At 36.3% G+C, this 19,584-nt stretch overlaps 1 long non-coding RNA gene and 1 other non-coding gene across 5 annotated transcripts in view; both read right to left on the minus strand.

The window, feature by feature from the left end:
- The window catches only part of LOC110347349 (uncharacterized), a 76,036-nt gene that overhangs the window by 31,648 nt on the left and 24,804 nt on the right, over positions 1–19,584 (minus strand). The gene's annotated exons all lie outside the window — the stretch shown is intronic.
- LOC147827903 (U4 spliceosomal RNA) lies at positions 1,335–1,468 on the minus strand. The gene has a single exon (XR_015451702.1). It is a non-coding gene; the product is annotated as a U4 spliceosomal RNA (small nuclear RNA).

Raw genomic sequence — 19,584 nt, forward strand, 5'->3', positions numbered from 1 at the left:
TTAGTACAAGTACACACACATGTAAATGCAAGAAAATGAAACAACAAAAATGTCCCCCCAAAATCCCAACTCCCCCAAACTGATCCAATGGGCATTGATGGGGAGGAAATAACAAAACTAAATGGGAGAATTATATGAAGTGATAAAAGGAACAAACAACAGCAACAACAAAACAGGTCAATAAGGTGTTCAGAAAGCTTAAAGATGATATAAACAGATAACAGATATAATAAATAAATAATCAGTGAGCTTAAAGAAGACACAAATAAAAAGCTAGCTGAACTAACAAAATTGATACAAAACATGAATGGTCAGTTTAGCAAAGAATTAGAGTCCATGAAAAGGCACCATTAAAAATCCAGGATATAAAAATTCTATTGAAAGTATGGGCAGCAGAAGTGAACAATGTGAGGAAAGAGTGTCAAAAGTAGATGGCAGAGCTGGGGCAAGTGACTATATACTTACAGATACCTTAAAAACAAGAGATCATGGGAAGTTATCCAACACCTGCTAGATGATGCCAAGACTAAGATTAAGTGGAATTAGAGAAAAATTAAAAGAGTAAAAATTGCATAATTTTTTTTTTTTGGTACCGGGGATCGAACTCAGGTCCTTGTGCTTGCGAAGCAGGCGGCAGAACCACTGAGCTAAATCCCGGGCCCTGCATAATGTTTTATAAAAATAATAGCACAAAATATTCCAAGTATGCTGAAAGAATTCAACATACAGGTAAGTGAGGCATATAGAACCCAAAATAGGCATAATCAGAAAAGAACCTCTCCAAGACGCACCTGAGTGAAAATCTCAGTAATCCAACACAAGGACAGAATTTTAAAAGCTGTTAGAGAAAAGCAACAAATCACTTATCAAAATAATCGCAGTTGAATTACAGCAGAATTCTCCACACAAGCCTTCAAAGAGAGCTTGGAGTGAAGTGCTTCAAGCCCTTAAAGAAAACAACTATTAGCCCACATTAATACATCCTGCAAAGTAATCTTTCAAAATTGATGACAAAGAATTTTCATGATTAAAGGGCACCTCAAGAAATGTATGATCACAAAACCAGCAGCCCCCCAACTTCTCAAGGATATCATAGACTGAGATAAGAAAGCCAAAAAGGCTAAAGAGTCTAATGAAGTAAATACATCAAACAATTAAGCAAAAGGAAAAAATAAAGGAATCAGGAACTGAAAAATAATATAATCATAGAGATGAGCTAATAATATCTCTTAATGTACATGGTTTTGACTCTCCAATCAAAATACACATAATGGCAGATTGGATCAAAAACAAAATTCAATGGTATGCTGCATATCAGAGGCACATCTAATCCAAAAATAATTCATAGACCAAAAATCAAAGATAGGAAAAGAATATTCTATGTAAGAGGGGGTGAAAAGTTTTCAATTAGCAATAATCACACCTCAGATAAACCTCATTGGCTATGATACTGCCACTGCACAAAGCTCAGGGGTTGAAAAGTAAGCAGGAGTAGCTATTGTGTTTTTAGACAAAGTAAACTTGAAACCAAAACTGATCAGAAGAGGCAAAGAAGGTCACCACATATTGGTTGAGGGAACCATTCAACAAAAATGATAACAAATGTAAATAATGCCTGTATGTATCAAATACTGGGATACTCAAATTCGTAAAACAAATACAATTGGACATAAAAGATCACATAAAATCAACACAAAAGGGTGGGGAAATTAAAAACACCACTATCACAAAAAATCAATTAGAAAAAAATCAACAAAGAAACATCAAAGTTAAACCACACATTTGAACAAATGGACTTAATAGATATCCACAAAGGTGTCCACCAAACAACAAAAAATATATGCTTCTCAGCAGTAAACAGAACTTTTTACAAAATCAGCCACATTCTAGTCTATAAATATGCTTAAATAAATACTAAAAACTCAAACTTATTCCATTTATATTATTACATAATACAATAAAACTAGAAATAATGGCAAAAAAATCCACATAAATTACGCAAACTATGAGGATTTAACAATACACTATTGAATGATTAATGTGCATCAAAGAAATCAAGAAAGTAAACAGTTGCTAGAATCAAATGGTAATGTCAGTACAACATACCAGAACCTATGGGACACAATGAAAGCAGTTCTAACAGGGAAATGTGAATGTCCATATAAGAAAAACAGTGAGCCCAAATAACTTAATGATGCACTTTAAGGTTTTAGAAAAGAAAGAGCAATCTAAACTCAAAGATACCACAAGGAAGGAAATTATAAAGAACAGAAAATAATGAAATTAATAATAAAAAAATATAAACACTGATTGAATCAATGAGCTGGTTCTTTGAAATAATAAACAAAACAGACAAAACCATAGCCAAACTTAGCAAAAGAAGGAAAGAGCTATATCAATGTAATTAGAAATGAAAAATTTGAAATCACAATGGATATCACAGAAACCTAGATTACTACTACTTTGAAAACTTGTATTCCATAGAAAAAATGGATAATTTTTAAGAGACATATAAACTGCTAAAACTGAACCAAGAAGATATAAAACCTTGAATAGTACAATAACAAGTAAGGAAATTGTGGCAAAAAAAAAAATCTCCTAAGTCCAGGACCGGATGGATTTACTGCTAGACTCTAAAAGAAAAGTTAGAAAAATAAGACATTACAACTGATATCACAGAAATACAAAAGATTATGAGATGACTATAAAATTTATATATCAATAAATGGGATAATCTAAGAGAAATAGATACATTGTAGAAACATACACTCTCCTAAGAGTAAATTATGAGAAAACAAAAACTGACGAGAAGAATAGGTAAGGAGATTTAACAATCCATCGAAACCTTCCCAAAAAAGAAACCCCCAGGGTCAGATGAATTCTATGTGAAAAGAAATATATATATGAATGAGGGGGAGAAAAAGGGAGAGGGAGAGGGAGAGGGAGAGAGAGAGGGAGAGGGAGAGAGAGAGGGAGAGGGAGGGGGAGGGGGAGGGGGGCATATGGGCACAGTGGCACCAAAAGGGTAATTCCAGCATTCAGGAGGCTAAGATAGGAGGATCGCCAGAAGTTCAAGGCCAGCCTGAGCTACATAGGGAGACCCTGTTTTTAAAAGCCCCCAAACAAACATACATACATTTATGAGCTAGGTGTAAAGGCTTATTCCTATAGTCCCAGCACTGGGGAGACTGAGGCAGGAGGATTGCAGTGAGTTCAAGGCCAGCTTGGGCTATGTATCAAGGTCAAGGCTAGCTTGAACTACATAGCAAGATCAGGTCTCAAAAAATAAATAATCAATTAGAATACATTTTTATAATACAAAGATGGCTCAATACATGAAATATATAACTGTGATACACTATATTAACAGAATGGACAGAAACCATATAATAATAGAATCAAAAAAAGTATTTGACAAAACTCAAACATACTTTCATGATAAAAACTCTCAACAAATTAGACATAAATCTGATCTTAAAGGACATATATGACAAGGGTACCACTAACATATTTTTGATATAGCACAAAATGACTTTTTGTTTTAAAAACACATTTTTCTTCTCTATTTCAACATAAAATAAAGTATTATCATTTTATTGTAAAATCTTAAAATGGTTGTTTTTAGCTAACATCTTATTCAAAAGTGAAAAGCTAAAGATTTTCCTCTAAGCCAGGAACAAGTCAAGGATGCCTATTCCCACCATTTTATTTAACAGAGTACTGGAAGCCCTACTAAGAGCAATGAGGCACAAAACAGGAAAAAAATGGCTTTCAAATCAGAAAGATTTTGTGCTGCTATCCATCTGTTTCCTTTTTGTAAGTCTTTTTTGTCTATGACTTGTACTCTTATACTCTAACATTTTGGCCATTGTTTTTAAGATTATGGAACACAGTGTATTAACTAATGTTATTCTTTAATTTGTTTTGAAATTTTGCTTTTTTCACAGAAGTAAGGCTATTTTAAGAAAATGTTTCTTTGAGTATTTTCTTGTATTACATTGAAATAAAAAAATTATGGTGTGGACCAGAGTGGCACAGGTGCACAGATCCCAGCCAGGGCCCCCCCACCCCCAGACACCAGGAGTTTGGGCCATCAGGCCACAGATAAAGGCCCTGCCTAGAATACAGCTGTGCAGGCCCACAGGCAACAGCCAGAAGCCCACCCAGATACCACTGGTAAGTGCCCACAGACCCCAGCCAGAAGCTCATTCAGACACCAGGGAATCTGGTACACAGACACCAGACAAAGGCCCTCTCAGACAGCAGCTATGCAGGTGGGCAGGCCCCAGCCAAAGGCACACAAAGATACCATCCTAAGTGTGCTCAGACACCAGCCAGAACACCACATGGACAACAGCATAGTGTAGAAGGGATGCAGAAGGCCACCATTCTGAACCAGGAATTGGTGCAGGGGTGAGAAGGCCTCTATGAGACTTGTTGAGAATTGAAGTCCACTGGGAGAGCAAAAAGTCACCACAATAAAGACACAGGAGACTGAATCAGATGAAATGAGAAGACAACTAAATAAGACTCAAAACCAGACCTCCAGATCACCAAAGGCAACTCCAAAGGGCAACAAGATGGAACAATCTTAAACTCAAACACCTGGATTCCTTGAACTGGCAACAAAAGAGGATCTGGGGGAAAAAAATCGGAAATAATTTCTCAGATAACAACAGAGATTGTGTCCATAGTGAATGACATGATTAATAACTCCAGAGCAGACACAGATTAAAAAAAAAATAGAGGAGCTGAGGAACATGATGGGATCCCAGCATAGGAAACAAATGGGATCTATAAAACAGATGCAAACAGATATCCAGGAAATTAGAAACTCCACTGAAAGTTTATGGAGCAGAAGGAGCCAATGTGAGGACAGAATATCAGATATAGAAGGCAGGATTGTGATTAGTGACCAGGAAAAGAAAAATTTCCTAAAAAGAGTAAGGGTCTATGAGAAATTAATCCAGTAGCTGCTTGATGATGCAAAGAAGAATAATATCATATTGATCAGAATCAATGAAGAAACAGGAGAGAGTGCAAACAGCATAAAAAAAAAAAACAGCCCAGAAGTAATGGTAGAAAACATCCCAAACAAGGGAAAATAATTTGACATAGGGATCAGTCACACAGATAGGAGTCCACTAGCCATGATAAAAAATACAATCTACACCTAGGCATATAATAGTTAAGATTCCAGAAACCCAGCAGAAGAACAAAATACTACAAGCAGTTAGAGAAAAGAAACAAATCACATACAAAGGAAAGCCCATCAGAATCACAGCTGACTTCTCAATGCAAACCCTCAAGGCAAGAAGAGCTTGGAGTGATGGATTTCAAGCCCTAAGGAAAACAACCTTCAACCCAGAATGATGTACCCTGCAAAACTACCTTTCAAAATTGATGAAGAAATGATACTTTCATTACAAAGAGCACCTTAGGAACTTCATGAATACCAAACTAGCACTCCAAAAATTTTAAAACAATATCCTAGGAAAAATACAATGAGGGTCACAACCCCAGGAAGCCCAGCAAAATGAATCATCAGGCAGAACAAGAAATTAAATGCAAAAGAGGAGAATCCAACAACAGGAAAAGGTGATGACAAGGATAAGTCAATACATATCAGTTGTAACTGTCAATGTTAATGTTCCCAATTCACCAATCAAAAGAAACAGACTGGCAGAATGGGTCAAGAAGCAAAATCCAACAATATGCTGCATACAAGAAACACTTAATTCAAAAAGAAACTCATAGACTTAAAGATAAAGTGTGGAAAACAATAATACATGCAACAGGAACCCCCCAAAAAGCAGGAGTAGCTATCCTCTTTGCAGATCAAATCAATTTCAAACCAACACTAATTAAGAAAGAAAAGAAGGTCACTACATCCTTGAAAGGAACAATCGAAGAGGAAGAGATGACAATCACAAATATATATGCACAAAATACTAGTGCACTCAAATAAATAAAACAAATATTAACAGACATGAAAAATCAAATAAGCAACAATACAATAGTAGTGGGGGACCTCAATACCGCATTGTCACAAACAGATCAACTAGACAATAAATAAAAAACAAAATACTACAACTCAACCAAACTCTTGAACAAACGGACTTAACAGATGTTTACAGAAAGTTCCACCCCACAAAATCAGAATAAACATTCTTTTGGGCTGCACATGGGTTGTCCTCCAAAATAGACTACATACTTGCTCATAGAATGTGATTAAGTAAATGCAAAGTAATTGAAGGTATCACCTGTATATTATCAGACCACAGTGTAATGAAATTGGAGTTCCACAGCAAAAGAAACCACAGGAAATTCATAAACACATGGAAATTGAACAACACACTTCTGAATAACCAATGGATCTCAGAGGAAATTAAAGAAGAAATCAGTTTCTACAATTCAATGACAATTTCAATACAATGTATCAGAATCAATGGGACACAATGAAAGCAGGCTTAGGAGGGAAAATCATAGCAGTAAATGTGGATAATAGGAAAACAGAGTGAGCTCAAATAAACGATCTGATGCTGGACCTCAAGCTTCTAGAAAGAGAAGAGCAGAACAAACCCAAAACTCATACAAGGGAGGAAATTATAAAGATCACAGCAGAAATCAATGCAGTGGAGACTAAGAGAATGATTCAAAGAAACAAATGAAGCAAAGAGTTGGTTCTTTGAAAAACTAAACAAAATTGACAAACCATTAGCCAACCTTATCAAAAGAAGGAAAGAAAAGACCCAAAGCATTCAATTAGGAACGAAAAGGGTGAAAATACAATGGACTCAGCAGAATCCAGAGGATCACTGATACCTACTTTGAGAAGCTATATGTCAATAAGATGGAAAACACAGAAAAATATGAACAGATACCTAGATATGTACGTTTTACCAAAGTTGAACAAAGAAGACCTAAAAATTCTAAATGACCCAGTATCAATCAATGAAATTGACGACATAATTAAAAACTTACCAACTAAGAAAATTCCATGCACTGACAGCTTCACTACTGAATTCTACAAGTCATCTAGAGAGGAACAATTGCCCCTACTGTTTAAACTCTTTAATGAAATTGAAAGGGAAGCAATACTCCCAAATTCATTCCTGGAAGCAAGCATCATTTTGACCTAAAATCAGTGAAAGGCCCAACCAAAAAAGAGAATTATAGGCCTATCTCTCTAATGAACATAGATACAAAAATTCTTGATTAGGTACTGGCAAACAGAATGGAGAAGATCATCAAGAAGATCATATACCCTGACTAAGTGAGGTTCATCCCAGGGATACAGGAATGATTCAATATACCCAATTCAATAAATATAATAATAGAGCCAAGGACAAAAACCATATGATCATCTCAATGGATGAAGAAAATGTGTTCAACAAAATCCAACACTAATTCATGATAAAAAAAAAACTACAGAAAATTGGAACAGATGCTATTTTAACATGATAAAAGCCATCTATGAAAAACCAACAGCCAACATCACGCTAAATGGTCAAAAACTGAAATCATTCACACTAAAATCAGGAACAAGACAAAGTTGTCCACTATCACCATTCCTGTTCAATATAGGTTTGGAAACATTAGGCATGGCAATTAGACAGAAAAAAAAAAATCAAAGGAATAAAGATAGGAAAGGGAGAAGTTAAATTGTCATTATTTGCAGATTATATGATACTCTATATAGAAGATCTCAAGAACTCCACCAGAAGTCTTCTAGACTTAATAACCAAATTCAGTCAAGTAGCTGGTTACAAAGTCAATACACAAAAATCAATAGCTTTCCTCTGCACAAATGACAGACTCACTGAGAGAGAAATAGGGCAAGCAATTCCTTTCACAATAGCATCCAAAAAATTGAAATACTTAGGAATTAACCTAACAAAAGAATCAAAGACCTCTACTCTGAAAACTATAGGACTCTGAAAAAAGAGATCGAAGAGGGTATCAGAAAATGGAAAGACATCCCTTGTTCCTGGGTAGGAAGAACCAATACAGTGAAAATGGCCATACTTCCAAAACTGCTATATAGACTCAAGGCAATCCCAATTGAAATTCCAACAGCATACTTCACAGAACTTGAGTAAATAATCCAAATATTCATTTGAAACAAGAAGAGACCTAGAATAGCAAGAGCAATTTTAGGCAACAAAGACAAGGTAGGGCTATCACAATGCCCAACTTGAAACTATACCACAAAGCTATGTGGGATTTTTTTGCACTTTATTAAATTCTTTTATTGGTACATTGTAGGTATACAACACAATTACATTTCTCATTGGGAATTGTACCTTTACATAATGCATCTTGGTTCTTATTTTTTCCCCATTCCTAGCCCTCCCTTCATGCCCTCCACCCTTCCCTATTTACAAAGACTTTATTTCCATTTTTCCCATTTCTCAGCATTTTGGCTTTCCCTTCTTTCCTTTCCCCTGCCCCTCCCACTACCCCTACCCTTTTGGACCTTTTCTTCCTATTTTGCATTATCAATTATTCATTCTAATCATTGGTACATTTTAGGTATACAATATAATGACATTCATCATCGGAAATTTGCACCTTTACATAGTCTCTCTTGGTTCTTATTTTTCACCCTTGCCCAGCCCTCCCTTCAACCCCTCCATTCCTCCCTGTTCACAAAGATTTTGTTCGTATTTTTCCATTTTCTCATATTAATCCCATTCTCTTCTATCATTTCCCCTAGCCCTCCCACTTCCTTCCCCTTTGCCCTTTTTCTTCCTATTTCACATTACCTATTATACATTTTAGTCCTTATTTACACTTTCAGTTTCTCACACCAGAGAAACTATTCGGTATTTATACCTGTGTGTCCTATTTATTTCACTTAAGAGTATCACCTCAATGTGCCTCCACTTAGCTATAAATGTCTCTAATTTCTCATTTTTTATGGCTGAGTAGTACTCCATTTTATTTAAAAACCCACATTTTCTTGATCCAGTCTCCAGTTGATGGGCATTTGGGCTATTTCCAAGTTTTAGCTATCACAAACTGTGCTGCTATGAACATGGGTGCACATATATCACTGTGGTATGATTCTTTTAATTCTTTGGGGAAGATTCCCAGCAGTGGAATAGTGGGGTCAAATGGGATGTCCACAGGTCTGTTTCTTTCCCAGTACCATGGTGTTTTTATCAGAGTAGCTTTGTAGTATAGTTGCAGGTTGGGGATTATGATACCCCCTACCATGTCTCTGTTACCTAGAATTGCTTTTGATATTCTGGGTCTCTTCTTGTTCCAAATGAATTTTTGGATTGTTTTCTCAAGGTCCATGAAGTATGCTGCTGGGATCTCAATTGGAATTGCATTAAATCTATATAGCAGTTTTGCAAGTATGGCCATTTTCACTCTATTAATCCTTCCTACCCAGGAGCAGGGGATGTCTGTCCATTTTCTGATATCATCTTCAATCTCTCCTTTCAGAGTGCCATAGTTTTCAGAGAAGAGATCTTTGATTTCTTTCATTAGGTTGATTCTTAGGTATTTCAGTTTTTTGGATGCTATTGTGAAAGGAATTGCTTGCCCTATTTCTCTCTCAGTGAGTCTGTCATTGGTGGAGAGGAAAGCTATTGATTTTTGTGTGTTGACTTTGTAACCAGCTACTTGACTGAATTTGGTTATTAAGTGTAGAAGACTTTTGGTGGAGTTCTTGGGGTCTTCTATATAGAGTATCATGTCATCTGCAAATAATGACAATTTGACTTCTTCATTACCTATCTTTATTCCTTTTATTTCTCTTTTCTAATTACCATGCCTAATGTTTCCAGAACTATATTGAACAAGAGTGGTGATAGTGGACATCCTTGTCTTGTTCCTGATTTTAGTGTGAAGGATTTCAGTTTTTGACCATTTAGTATGATATTGGCTGTTGGTTTTTCATAGATGGCTTCTATCAGTTTGAGGTGGAGACCATCTATTCCAATTTTTGTAGGTTTTTTTTTTATCATAAATGCATGTTGGATGTTGTCAAATGCTTTTTCTGCATCTATGGAGATGATCATATGATTTTTGTCCTTGGCTCTATTGATATATTGTATTACATTGATTGATTTGCATATATTGAACCATCCCTGCATCCCTGGGATGAATCCCACTTGATCAGGGTGTATGATCTTCTTGATGATCTGCATTCTGTTTGCCAGTATCTTATTAAGGATGTCTGCATCTATGCTCATTAGTGAGATTGGCCTATAGTTCTCCTTTTCGGTTGGGTCTTTCTCTGCTTTGGGGATCAAGGTGATGCTTGCTTCCAGGAATGAATTTGGGAGTATTGCTTCCCTTTCAATTTCATTGAAGAGTTTAAACAGTAGTGGCAGCAGTTCCTCCCTAAATGTCTTGTAGAATTCAGCTGTGAAGCCATCAGGGCCCGGGCTTTTCTTAGGTAATAAGTTTTTAATTACATTTTCAATTTCATTGGTTGATATTGGGTTGTTCAGAATTTTTAGGCCTCCTTCATTCAACTTTGGTAATTCATATGTAACTAGGAATCTGTCCATTTCTTCTGTGTTGTCCATCTTATTGGAGTATAGGTTCTGGAAGTAGGTATTGATGATCCTCTGGATTTCTGCTGGGTCTGTTGTGATTTCACCCTTTTCATTCCTAATTGCATGGATTTGGGCCTTTTCTTTCCTTTTTCTGACAAGGTTGGCTAAGGGTTTGTCAATTTTGTTGATTCTTTTGAAGAAGCAACTCTTGGCTTCATTGATTTTTTGTATCATTCTCTTAGTCTCCATTGCATTGATTTCTCCTCTGATCTTTATAATTTCCTCCTTTGTATGAGCTTTGGGGTTGTCCTGCTCTTCTTTTTCTAGAAGCTTGAGGTTCAGCATCAGGTTGTTTAATTGGGCTCATTCTGTTTTCCTAATATGCATATTCACTGCTATGAATTTTCCTCCTAAGACTGCTTTCATTGTGTCCCATAGATTCCAATATGTTGTATTGTCATTGTCATTGAATTGAAGGAACTGTCTGATTTCTTCTTTAACTTCCTCTGTGACCCATTGGTTATTCAGAAGTGTGTTGTTCAATTTCCAAGTGTTTATGAACTTTTTTGAGTTTCTTTTGCTATGGATCTCCAATGTCATCACACTATGGTCTGATAATATACAGGGGATAACTTCAATTCCTTTGCACTTACTTAAACATGTTCTATGTGTGAGTATGTGGTCTATTTTGGAGAATGACCCATGTGCAGCTGAGAAGAATGTGTATCCTGTATTTATGGGGTGGAAGACTCTGTAAACATCTGTTAAGTTCATTTGTTCAAGAGTTCGATTGAGTTCTAGTATTTCATTACTTATTGTCTAGATGATCTATCTATTTGTGACAGTGGGGTGTTGAGGTCTCCTACAATTGTATTAGTGCATATATGACTTTTCACGTCCGTTAGTATTTGTTTTATATAGTTGGGTGCACTAGTGTTTTGTGCATAGATATTTATGATTGTCATCTCTTCCTCTTGGATTCTTCCCTTTACAAGGATGTAGTGTCCTTCTTCATCTCTCTTCATCAGTGTTGGTTTGAAAACCACTTGATCTGCAAAGAGGATAGCTACTCCTACTTTTTTTTCAGGTTCCTGTCACATGGAATATTGTTTTCCACCCTTTAACTTTCAGTGTATGAGTTTCCTTTTGAATGAAGTGTGTTTCTTGTATGCAGCATATTGTTGGATTTTGCTTCTTGACCCATTCTGCCAGTGTATTTCTTTTGATTGGTGAATTGAGACCATTAACATTCATGGTTATAACTGAAACGTATTGACTTGTCATTGCCATGACGTTTTCTTTTTGTTAGGTTCTCCCCTTTTACATGTAATTTCTTGTCATGCCAGATGGGTTCATTCTGCTTTGCTTCCTGGGGTTGTGATCCTCAATGTCTGTTCCTAGGCTATTGTGTAAAATTCTTTGGAGTGCTGGTTTGGTATTCACAAAGTTCCTAAGGTGCTCTTTGTCATGAAAGTATCTTATTTCTCCATCCATTTTGAAAGATAGTTTTGCAGGGTACATCAATGTGGGTTGGAGGCTGTTTTCTTTTAGGGCTTGGAATATGTCACTCCAAGCTCTTCTTGTCTTGATGGTTTGTGTTGAGAAGTCTGCTGTGATTCTGATGGGCTTTCCTTTGTATGTGATTTGTTTCTTTTCTCTGACTGCTTGGAGAACTTTGTTCTTCTGTTGTGTTTCTGGAATCTTAACAATTATATGCCTATGTGTAGATTTGTTTTGATGAAGGCTATTTGGAGTCCTATATGCCTCACTTATCTGTATGTCAAGCTCTTTTCCCCTGCTTGCAAAGTTTTCTGCCATTATTTCTGTGAAGAGATTTTTTTATGTCATCTCCACTCTCTCCTGTTTCTTCATTGAGCCCAATCAGTCTTGTGTTTTTCTTCTTTGCATCATCTAGCAGCTGCTGGATTGATTTCTCATGTTCCCTTATAATTTTGAAGCAATTTTTCATTTCCTGGTCACTAATTGCAATCTTATCTTCTATATCTGAAATTCTGTCCTCACATTGGCTCATTCTGCTGTGTAGACTTTCAATGGAGTTTTTCATCTCTTGGAAATCTATTTGCATCTGTTTTATGGGTTCCATTTGTTTCTTATGTTGGGATTCCATCATGTTCCTGAGCTCTTCTCTAGATGTATTAATCATGTCTTGCACTAGGGGCACAGTTTCTCCTGTTATCTGAGAAATTATTTCTGATTTCATTTTTTCCAGATCCCCTTTTGTTGCCAGTTCAGTGGGTCCAGGTGGTTGAGTATCAGAGGGTTCCGTCTCATTTTCCTTTGGGGTTGCTGTAGGTGATCTGGAGGTCTGGTTTTGAGACTTATTTATGTGTTTTTTCATTTCGGCTGGGTGGGGAGCTGTTGGCGCCTGCCCGGATTACCTCCTCTGAGCTGGGAGAGGTGGGACAGGGGCCAGGGGCAGTGGTAGGGATGGTGACCCAAAAGCCTTTTCCTGTGGGCTGGGAGCAGCAGGAGGGATGGTTGCTGGAAGCCCCTTCCTCAGCACCATGAGCAGTGGGATGGTGGCTCAGAAGCCCCCACCTCTGGGCTGGGAGCAGTGGGAGGGATGGTGGCCTGGAAGCCCCTACCTCTGGGCCAGGAGCAGCGGGACTCAGTACCGTGGCCTGGTGGTCTGATTTCCTCTGTGTCTTTGTAGTGTGGAACCAGGTGGCTGTACAGAGGAGCGGGGTGGGGGGGGCTGTCCAGTGGATTGTTGCCGGGGTACAGGCTGATTCGGCATGTTCCACGTGATTTGGGACCTTGGTAGTGTGTGCGCAGACCTGCCTGTCTTCAGCGGGCTGATTAGGCGTGTTCTGCACGACTTGGGATCTCGGTAAGCTATGGTGTTAAAACATCATGGTACTGGCAACAAAACAAACCCAAGGATCATTGGACCAGATTAGAAGATGCAGAAACAACTCTAGACACACTCAGCCACTTCATCTTTGACAAAGGAGCCAAACACCCTCACTGGAGCAAAGATGGCCTCTTTAATAAGTGGTGCTAGAAAAACTGGGTTTCAACTTGCCAAAGATTAAAACTAGACCTATATCTGTCACCATGCACTAAACTAAAATAAAAATGGATCACAGATCTAAACATTAAAACAAAAACACTAAACTGGCTGGAAGAAGAGTTAGGTAGAACTCCTGAGGACATTGGAATAGGATAAGATCAAAAGAATCAACAAGTGGGATCTCTTCTCACTAAAAAGCTTCTGCACTGCAAGAGGAACCACCAACAGAATGAAGAGACAACCCACAATATGGGAAAAAATTTTTACCAGCTGTTCCTCAGGCAAAGGTCTACTATTTAGAATATATAAAGAACTGAAATGAATAGACATTTCTCAGATGTAGAAGTAGAAATAGCAAATGAAAAAATGTTCAATGTCACTGGTCATTTGAGAGATACAAATTAAAACAATGCTGAGATTCCATCTCACCCCATAAACAATCAATTTAACCAAGGAGGCAAAGATCTATGAACTGAAAAATAGAAAACATTGATGAAAGAAATTGAAGACGTAAATGGAAAGATATCCCATGTTCATTGAATGGATTGTTAAAATGTCCATACTACCCAAAGTGATCTACAGATTCAACATTCTCTGTACCAAAATTCCAGTACATTGTTCACAGGAATAAAAACAATCCTAAAATTCTTATAGAAACACAAAAGAAAGTGAACAGCCAAAACAATTTTGAGAAAGAACCAAGCTGAAGACATCACATTTCCTGATTTTAAATTATACTAAAAAGCTGTAGTAAGAAAAATAAAAGTATGATATGCTCATAAAACCAAGACATGTAAACCAATGCCAACAGGAAGTAAACCTACACATACATAGTCAACTAATCTGACAAGGGCATCAATAATACATAATGAGCAAAGGACAATCTCTTCAAAACATTAGCAATGACAACTGGATATTCACATGCATAAGAACTACTCTGCCATAAATAAGGATAATCTTGAGACATTTCTAGCTAAATGGATGCATCTTGAGACCATACTCTTAAATGAAATAAACTGGACGCATATGCTTAAATACCACATTGTTTCTCTGGTGTGAGAAAACAAAAGTGTAAATAAGGGCCAAAATGTATAATGTATATTGGCAAATGGGAATAAAATGTTCAAATGAGAAGGGAAACAAGGGATGAGGAAGGGAGAAAGGAAAGAAGGGACAAGAAAATAAAGAGAATAGAAGGAAAAAAATGGAAATAAATATTTTGTAAATAAGGAGAGGAAGATGGTTTGAAGGGAAGGGAGGGGAATGGGAAAAAAAAGAAGATATATCATGTATAGGTACAAATTCCCTATGATGAATATTATTATGTATATCTAAAATGTACCAATAAAATGTTTTAAAATGAAAGAATGAAATTGAATTATTTTACATTATGTGTGAAATTTCATTTGAAGTAAATTAAAGACTTAAATGTAAAACCTAAAACTGCAAAGCTCCTAGAAGAAAACATGGAAAATAAATTCCTTGCCATTGGTCTTGGTGGTAATTTTTTTTGATATGTCATCATAAGCACAAGCAATAAAAGTGAAACTAGTATTACTACCTCAAACTAAAAAGTTTGCCTGACAAAGGAAACAACAAAAAGGCAACATACAGAATGGGAGAAAATATTTACAAACTGTTTATCTGGTGAACAGTTAGTATCCAAAATATATAAGGAAGATCTGAATAGACATTTTCCAAAGAAGACATACAAATGGCCAATAGGTATGTAAAAGGGTGCTCAACATTAGTAATCATCAGTGAAATGCAAATCAAAACTAGTGAGATATCACCCCACACCTATTAATATGGCTATGAGATATCAAGTGTTGGTGAGAAAGTGGAGAAAAGGAAACTGAGTACTATTGGTGAAGATATAAATGGGTGGAGCCATTATTCAAAACAAATATAGAGGTTCCTTAAACTATTAAAAACAGAATGACCATATGATCCAGTAATCTTACTCCCAGGTATATATTCAATGGTATAGCTACATTACCATGTTTATTGCTGCACTATTCACAATAGCCTATGACCTGGATAGAGGAAAAATCTAAATATATATATATATGTGTATATACACATATGTATATTATTCAGCCATAAAAATAATAAAAATTTGACATTTGTAGTATCATGGATTAACCTAGAGGACATTATGCTAAGTGAAGCCAGATACAGAAAGACAAATACTATATAGTCTGGACAAATACTGTATAAATAAATACTATACTGTCTTACTTACATATGGAATCTAAAAAAGTCAAATGCAGAGAAGCAGAGAGTATGATGAGTGCCAGGGGCTTAAGGTAAGGGAAATAATGACGTAGTGGTCAAAGAGTGCAAACTTTTAGTTATAAGATGAATAACTTAAAGAAGGGAAGGTGGCAAGGTGTTCAAGAATGAACAATAGGAATTGGGATGTGTTAGGTACATGTACTAACTCCATACAAGAAATGTAAATGTTATGTACTGCAAACATGTACAACAACAACAAAAAAAAAAAGAGAAAAGGAAAGGGATCGAGAGCTAGGTGGAGGACAGAGGGAGGGAAAGGAAAGAGAATTTAAAAAAGGAATTAAGATGTGTTATGTACAAACACTAACTTCCCACAATGAATGTAAACATTATATACTACACACATACCAATCAAAGAAATTTATCTTTCCTGGTAGAAAAATTATTCAAAGCCACTTATAGCATTGGCAAATCCAGCAAATGTATTTATAATTTTCTTATGACTATTGTCAAAACAGTGCTTGGGAACACAATATATAGAAATTTTACAGTTGTTTTTGTTAAGATTTATAGTTAAATGGCATGTTTTCAAAATATTATAATAAAATATTTAAAAATATAAAATATTTTTTGTCAGCAATTTGTTTAGTCATAACATCAATAAACCAAAAATTTTTAGCACCATAAAAATGTACAGTGTGATGAATAGTTAATAACATTCTACAGTTTACTTGATATTTCCTAAGATCAAGTGAACACTTCTTGTTTCCTCATCTCCCCATACCACTCATGCAAAGAAAATATTGACTATATGTGGTGATATATTAATGTGAATAATTTGATTGTGATAATCATTTTATAGCATATATGTATCAAATTCTGATGTGTACACACTAAATATACATAATTTTTATCTGTCAATTAATTTCTATAAAAGCGAGAAAAAAGAGGTGGAGTGACAGTAAAGTTAATCCAGGTTTTTCCTAAGAAATATATTTTAGCTGGGGATTTAGCTTAGTGGTTCTGCCACCTGCCCGGAAAGCACAAGGACCTGAGTTCAATCCCTGGTACCAAAAAAAAAAAAAAAAAAAAAAGAAAGAAATATATAATTTATAACAAGGAAAAGAAACAAAAGCATAATGTATTCTTTAGTCATTCTATGTCACGTCATATTCAGAGGATTTTTGCATGTAGCTATTTTGTGTTCTCTTTGCTAAAAGATTATCGATAAGTGCCCTATTGACAATGGAAATGGTCATTGGCTGTTGTATAATTAGCTTTCACTTGGTTATGCAGGGGCAACAAGCATCCCTAAAGTACCAGAGACCTGCAATAATTAAGTTTCAAAGGAGGAGAGAGGGAGAGATGCCTCAGGTGTGGGAGCAATATTAATGATGAATAAACAGATTTGGGAGATAGTTAAGAGGAAGAATTAATAACAAACACTGGCAATTGCTCTGAGAAACATGGTGAAAGCTGAGGTTTCTAGCTTGGGTGAGAATTGATTCTGTCTGAGATAGAACATAGAAGAGGAGGGGAAGGTCCAAATTTCAGGTTAATGAATCTGGCTTTGGGAATTGGTTTTAAGGGACCACTAAGATAGTTGTGTCCAAAGGAGAAAAAGAAAAAATGGACTTGGGGCTCAGGAAAGAGTTTAAAGGTCACTGGCAGCTCAGTGACAGTGGATACGGAGGAATAGGTCGGTCCCAGGGTGCAATGGTTAGAATCAACAGCTATGGCAATGAAGCCAGCGGAAGACCTAGTCTTAGGAGGCTGGAGGAGGATGACCCAAAGGATGACAGAGTGAAATGCAGTTATGGGGAAGGCAGAGAATTAAAACCAAAACATAAATAAGGGGTCTGCAGGCTCATGTAGACCTGAGAGGTTTATGGGATTCCTTAGCTTCAGCCCAGACCTTCAGGGTCAGAGACTTTGGGAGTGAGACCTGAGAATCTAAATTTTAGTGTCTAAAGTTGTTCTGATGGCTATCACTTTCATGGAGACAAATAGTGCAGATTCCAAGGTAGGGCGCATTTTTAATGAATTAGTGGGTAATAATTTCCATTTTCCACACTAAAGTCAAATTCCATAGAAAAGTCAAATAAATTCTTGAGTTTAAACTGTAAACTGGATTTATTAGGAGTCCCTGCTGACTCTTTCAAAGCAGTGGAGGTAAATGACAGATTTTTCTGAAGAAAAAAAATTGAGGGTGAACATTTTTGAAACTAAAAACCTATGTCTTTCTGCCATTTTTTATATGATTTGTGATTTTTTTATTTATATAGAGTGCTGGGTCACACCTGTCCCTGAGAGATCTGTAATGCCAAACCTGTTTCTTCTACTGTAGCTATTTAGACATCTTTTTGAAAAATCAATTTTGCAGGTTTGCTTGCTTTTAATTCATATATAAGAATTTCTTATTTGAAGATTAAGAATGTCACTAGAATGTGTTATAATGCTGGAAACTGCTTATTTTTCTTCTGCAGCTAGATGCCAATTTTAAGTTTTAGACTTTAAATTCTGGAAAGTTATCTTCATTATTGATAAATTTCTCCCATTTATTCGGTATTCTCCCCCAGGAAGTTCAATTAATCTTGTGTCATTTCTTCATGTATGGTCTTTTAAAATTGTTACATTGTCATTATTGTTATTCTTTCACAGTCTCTATATCTTTAAAGAATCTTCTTTCTGTCTTAATATGTTTTTGAAATACTACTCCAACTACTTGTGATTTCAGTATTTGTTTTACCGTGGAATTTGTCCTGATATCTTGTTTCATAACTTTGCTGCTATCTTCTATCTTCCTGAGAATATATTACAGATATTTCATTAGACACTTCATTCTTTTCTCCATGAGGAAAACTTACTTGAAATATTAGAATTGTTTCAAATGCAGAGGTGTCTCTGCCATCCTCTTTTTCTTTGGCATTGTCACTTCCTCATAAGAGTCTGTTTTTTCTCACTTGCTCACCTTTTCTCTAGTTTATTCTGATGATTCTTGGTGACCTGTCTAAAACCATTGCATCTGATTGTGAGATGCAGAACTCATGCTGCCTAAGCTTGTGGGGGGGCTAGGGGGACTAGAACCCAGGGTGTACTGAGATTGCCCATCTGAGGACCTGGGGAGTAGCTGCAGTCCCTAGAAAACAGGCAACCTCTAATCCTCAAAAATACTCTAATTCTCACACTGCTACCAATGGCTCCCATTAGTCACATAGAAAAGTGCTTTAAAATGCCATTGCAATAATCTGTTTTGGGGGGAGGGGTGAAGAACACTAATACATTCAAGGTTGCTCCTCCCTGCAAGCACTATAGTGGGTAAATGACTGCATCTAACCATCTAACAGCAGAACCTGTTCATTCTCACCACTGCATCCACTAAACTATCAGTCAAGGGCTTCCTGGCAGATTTTAAATTACAAGCTACTTTGAGACACCCACTGATTTTCACTACAGTCATCCATTTTAAGAAATTGGAGGAGCATTTTAAAAATAACACCAGCACTTTATTAAATCTCGAGTTAAGCCTTGAGGATGGACAATATGGGTGTAGCTGAGAGTAGCTATGTGCTTGTGAAGGCTCCTGTCCCATTTAGTACCAGGATTGAATTGACAGATCTGATTACCTAAGCTGGCAATTCTTTCTTTCTCTTCTTTCTCTTCATATATTTGTGTAGAAGCTGCATAATCACTTGTGGGAGATGACTTTCCCCCATGAAGAAATTATTAAGGGAAAAATATAATGATTTGGGGTTGGATTTTTTAATAATGTCTGTTAATACACCATGCTTCCTA

The sequence above is a fragment of the Heterocephalus glaber genome, unplaced genomic scaffold, assembly GCF_053883595.1.
Source record: "Heterocephalus glaber isolate CG9 unplaced genomic scaffold, H.glaber_assembly_v1.0 deba00001429, whole genome shotgun sequence".
Classification (NCBI taxonomy): domain Eukaryota; kingdom Metazoa; phylum Chordata; class Mammalia; order Rodentia; family Bathyergidae; genus Heterocephalus; species Heterocephalus glaber.